The sequence below is a fragment of the Tachysurus vachellii genome, chromosome 9 (genome assembly GCF_030014155.1).
Source record: "Tachysurus vachellii isolate PV-2020 chromosome 9, HZAU_Pvac_v1, whole genome shotgun sequence".
NCBI lineage: Eukaryota > Metazoa > Chordata > Actinopteri > Siluriformes > Bagridae > Tachysurus > Tachysurus vachellii.
Window position 1 is genome coordinate 27,840,677 of NC_083468.1, and position 6,000 is coordinate 27,846,676.

Here is a 6,000-nt window from a genome sequence, read left to right on the forward strand (position 1 = left end):
TGGCAGAGTCCCATAAGGCCTGAGCCCAAGCTAGCGCTCTTCCGGACAAGAGCGAAATGAGGAACGCCACCTTGGAGCGCTCGGAAGGGAAGCGCTGAGGCTGCATCTCCATGTAGAGGTTCACCTGGAGTAGGAAGCCGCGGCACGCTGAAGCTTCTCCCGAAAAAGTTCCCGGGAGTGCCATGGGACTGCCAGTGATAGTGGGGGGTTCCGGACGAGCGGCGGTGGGGGGAAAGGCGGCTCGAAGCGCGGCGACCAGATCCTGAACCGGATCGGAGGATGTGCTGGGTCGGTTCTCCATTTTCCGGTAAGAAAATTCCCCCTTTTTTTTTTTTTTTTCAAGGTCCGTTATTCTGTTATGCCAGACACAGAGGTGGAAGCCGAAGTGAAGGCAAACAGTTTTAATGCCATAAACAACTGGTTAGCAGAGATAAATATCCGGTGGTGCGCTAGGGAGCGTGGCCCACGAAGTCCGGAAGTGAATGCAAACGGCGTGTAGTGAAAAGCACAGCCGAACCATAGATAATAACGGACGGTGGTTTGAGTGAGAGAGGGGATTATATAGGGTTGGTGATGAGGTAGAAACGAGAGTCAGGTGTGTGTAATTAGTACGCCGGCGAGCCGCTCCGTGCGGGCGGGGCACGCATGGGAGAAGAGTCAGGTAGCTCCTGACACATATAGTGTTCGACATACAGCTCGGGCATCACATGGTAAGATTGGAGTTGTGCACTTATCTGAGCCAATAACATAGTTGTTTTTTCTTTGTTTATTGTCACATTTTTAAATGTCTTTTTAATTATTATTTCTCTTCCCAGACTCATTCACCAACAGTGATTGACATCATCAAGGTCTGTAGCTATAATTTAAAAAAAATAAATTTAGGTTAGCTTAGCTGTTTTAGCCCTGTGCTCGGATCTCCTGAGGTAATTACCACAGACTCTGTAGTGCTAACTTTAGTTTAGCTCTCTCAGCTCTGTCCTCGGCTCATCTGAGGTAATTACCACAGACATGGTAGTGCTACCTTTAGCGTAGCTTAGTTTAGCTCTCTCAGCTCATTCCTCGGCTCTCCTGAGGTAATTACCACAGACACGGCAGTGCTAATTTTAGTTTAGCTTAGCTCTCTCAGCTCAGTCTTGGGCTCTCCTGAGGTAATTACCACAGACTCGGCAATGCTAACTTTAGCTTAGCTCTCTCAGCTCAGTCCTTGCCTCTCCTGAGGTAATTACCACAGACTTGGCAGCACTAACTTTAGCTTAGATCTGTCAGCTCTGTCCTCGGCTCATCTGAGGTAATTACCACAGACACGGCAGTGCTAACTTTACCTTAGCTTAGCTCTCTTAGCTCAGTCCTCAGCTCTTCTGAGGTAATTACCACAGACTCAGCAGTGCTAACATTAACGTAGCTATTTAGCTCCGTCCTCGGCTCTCCTGAGGTAATTACCACAGACACGGCAGTGCTAAATTTAGCTTAGCTTAGCTCTCTCAGCTCAGTCCTTGGCTCTCCTGAGGTAATTACCACAGACTCGGCTGTGCTAACTTTAGCTTAGCTCTCTCAGCTCAGTCCTTGCCTTTCCTGAGGTAATTACCACAGACACGGCAGTGCTAACTTTAGTTTAGCTTAGTTTAGCTCTCTCAGCTCATTCCTCGGCTCTCCTGAGGTAATTACCACAGACACGCCAGTGCTAACTTTAGTATAGCTTAGTTTAGCTCTCTCAGCTCATTCCTCGGCTCTCCTGAGGTAATTACCACAGACTCGGCAGTGCTAACTTTAGCTTAGATCTCTCAGCTCCGTCCTCGGCTCTCCTGAGGTAATTACCACAGGCACGGCAGTGCTAACTTTAGCTTAGGTTAGCTCTCTCAGCTCTGTCCTCGGCTCTCCTGAGGTAATTACCACAGACTTGGCAGTGCTAACTTTAGTTTAGCTCTCTCAGCTCCATCCTTGGCTTTCCTGAGGTAATTACCACAGACTCGGCAGTGATAACTTTAGCTCTCTCTGCTCTGTCCTCGGCTCTTCTGAGGTAATTACCACAGACTCGGCAGTGCTAACTTTAGCTTAGATTAGCTTAGCTTTCTCAGCTCCGTCCTCGGCTTTCCTGAGGTAATTACCACAGACTCGGCAGTGCTAACCTTAGCTTAGCTCTCTCAGCACCGTCCTCGGCTCTCCTGAGGTAATTACCACAGACATGGCAGTGCTAACATTAATGTAGCTATTTAGCTCCGTCCTCGGCTCTCCTGAAGTAATTACCGCAGACACAGCAGTGCTAAATTTAGCTTAGCTTAGCTTAGCTCTCTCAGCTCAGTCCTTGGCTCTCCTGAGGTAATTACCACAGACTAGGCAGTGCTTACTTTAGCTTAGGTCTCTCAGCTCAGTCCTTGCCTTTCCTGAGGTAATTACCACAGACACGGCAATGCTAATTTTAGTTTAGCTTAGTTTAGCTCTCTCAGCTCATTCCTCGGCTCTCCTGAGGTAATTATCACAGACACGCCAGTGCTAACTTTAGTTTAGCTTAGTTTAGCTCTCTCAGCTCATTCCTCGGCTCTCCTGAGGTAATTACCACAGACTCGGCAGTGCTAACTTTAGCTTAGATCTCTCAGCTCCGTCCTCGGCTCTCCTGAGGTAATTACCACAGGCACGGCAGTGCTAACTTTAGCTTAGGTTAGCTCTCTCAGCTCTGTCCTCGGCTCTCCTGAGGTAATTAACGTAGTCTCGGCAGTGCTAACTTTAGTTTAGCTCTCTCAGCTCCGTCCTTGGCTTTCCTGAGGTAATTACCACAGACTCGGCAGTGATAAATTTAACTCTCTCTGCTCCGTCCTCGGCTCTTCTGAGGTAATTACCACAGACTCGGCAGTGCTAACTTTAGCTTAGCTTAGCTTAGCTCTCTCAGCTCCGTCCTCGGCTTTCCTGAGGTAATTACCACAGACTCGGCAGTGCTAACCTTAGCTTAGCTCTCTCAGCTCCGTCCTCGGCTCTCCTGAGGTAATTACCACAGACATGGCAGTGCTAAATTTAGGTTAGCTTAGCTTAGCTCTCTCAACTCAGTTCTTGGCTTTCCTGAGGTAATTACCACAGACTCGGTAGTGCTAACTTTAGCTTAGCTCTCTCAACTCTGTCCTCGGCTCATCTGAGGTAATTACCACAGACACGGCAGTGCTAACTTTAGCTTAGCTTAGCTCTCTCAGCTCAGTCCTCAGCTTTCCTGAGGTAATTACCACAGACTCGGCAGTGCTAACTTTAGCTTAGCTTAGCTCTCTCAGCTCAGTCCTCGGCTCTCCTGAGGTAATTACCACAGACTCGGCAGTGCTAACTTTAGCTTAGCTTAGCTCTCTCAGCTCAGTCCTCGGCTCTCCTGAGGTAATTACCACAGACTCGGCAGTGCTAACTTTAGCTTAGCTTAGCCTAGCTCTCTCAGCTCAGCCCTCGGCTCTCCTGAGGTAATGACCACAGACTCGGCAATGCTAACTTTAGCTTAGCTTAGCCTAGCTCTCGTCGCTCTATCCTCGGCTCTCCTGAGGTAATTACCACAGACTCAGCAGTGCTAACTTTACCTTAGCTCTCTCAGCTCTATCCTCGGCTCTTCTGTGAGAAACTCCAATCCTCTGAAATGAGTCGACAAGAGAAGCAACACAAAGATGCAAATCAAAGACTTTGTGAGTAACTGTTTGACCTGCAACACATTTGCACACAACCAAGGCTCAGTTTGCTCGACATGGCCATCCAGACAGAATGATCACAGATAATGTAATAATAATTGCTGTTGTGAATACAGTCGCTGTTGTGAATACAGTCTATGAAATTCACTCTCGTGTGTCTGCCTTAATGTGGTATGTGATGGGGGATGTGTTAGCCTAGCAGTTAAGGTGTTGGGATACCAATCGGAAGGTTGTGAATTAGATTCCTATGTCCACCAAGCTGCCACTGCTGGGCCCCTGAGCAAGGCCCTTAACCCTTAGCTCAATTGCTAAGTTGTATAAAAAATGAGATAAAAATATGTCACTCTGGATAAGGGCGTCTGCTAAATAATGTAAATGTAAATGTCTTTTATTTTGATGCCTTTGTGAGACCCAAACACACCTCTCACACACACTCATATTTTGTGTATTTGTCCTGTAGTGTTTTGTATTGTCTTTTGTCCCACACTGTTTGCACTAGGTTGTACACGATGCAGTTTAGGTCCTTAGCTCTGTGTTGTTTCATGTAGCACCATGGTCATGGACAAAGGTTTCATTTCACTGTGCACTGCATCAGATATATATGGTTGAAATGACAATAAAAGCTTTTTGACTTGACTTAGTTTCTGATGATAATACCTGATCTTTTAGGTGGCACTGTTGCTGACTGTACACAGCTCATCATTCCACATGTTAACATTTCTGTATGTGATACCATTTTAATTATGTAAAACATTTGTAAAGTTCGTCGCAACAAACTTTGATGTTGGCTTTGATGACGCAAGTTTTTGCAAAGGGCGGTGCTTTTTGGAGGCAAGTGGACATAAGAGTCAGTGTTACTTTTGGAGGCAAGTGGACATAAAACCTGTGAAATTTAGTGGAGCGCTCGGGTGCCAAAATATTTGGAGGTAAGTGGAGATGAGCATGTGTTGTCATCCAAAAAACTGTGACACACAGTTCCCCTCCTTGGGCTGAGTGTTTTGATATGTCACATGCCCATGTTGTGCAAATGTATTATTTTCACGTTACGTCAAGTGATGTCATCAGAATACACGTGAGGAAGTTCCCCTCATTGTATTGAGTGTTTTGATATATCACATGTCCATGTTGTAAAAAGTTTTTTGATTTTGCATATTTTGGGGGCGAGGACAACCGAAAGGCCTGTCGGTACACCAATTTAAACCTTTGTTCAGAGTCTCACCCTAAAGGAGCTGGCCGAGTTTGGTGTAGATAGTTCGAAAGCTTGCTGAGTTCTAAACCTCCAACGTTTATAATGGGAGTCTATGGGAAAAAAGGCCATTTTGAGACTCGGTACCAGAAGTACCGGTACTCGGATCGCTTAGAAAAGTAATAGCAACAAACTTCAGACCAGCGTCTACAACATATCCGAATTTGGTGCATGTGGCTCAAAAGCTATAGGAGGAGTTACTCTTGATTAATTTTTGTCTAAACTTAAATAGGAAAAGAGAATGTTGGCTTCTACAAAGCAATGTCTTTATGTATGTGTTATTTAGCTGTTTGAATAGAAAACCCTTAAAATTTAAGTTTGGAATCTCATCATACTAAACAATAATATATTCTAAACATAATTGTATTGGTTTTTCCCTTCATTTCATTTATTAATATCTGAGGTATCCCTTTGGTATCAATAATATACTAAACTTTACCTCAGTCCAAATTCTAGTATAGTGATCGTCCTATTTGTCCTCCATGCAAATGTTCTCATGTCTATTATTATTGTTTTGTCTCCTTTTACAATTTTTCCTACACATCACACATTAACATTAATTAATTTGGACAATTTAAAAATAAGACCTATTATAAAACAGATTTTATAAACAGATTTATAAAAAATAAACAGATAATAAAAAACAGATTTGCTAATAAATAAATATTTCTTTTCTAAACCTTTTGATATGATGAATTAGCCCTTAGCGGTCTTGCTACAAACAACATATTTTAATGCAGTTCATCAGTGTCATTTTTAAAACATTAAGATTTTAACACAAATAATGTAGCTTAAAAGTGTCATTTCAAAACATGTTTCTTCTTATTACACTTTTATAAACTTCTAGAACAACATATTTAAAAAAAAACGAAATAAATTAAACTTCAGCCATTAAAAAATTAAATACTTGAACAAAATATTCTCAAAATTTGTGTCTGTGACAAACCAAGTGAACAAGTGAATAAAGTTACAAACATTTATCAGAACCCAACAAACTAAATGACGGAGATAGAATGTGTGAGTGAATTAATTAACACTCAGAATGAATAACTGACTCTAATTTAGGTCTTTAACAATAAATACTTAAATAAAACACTGTAACTT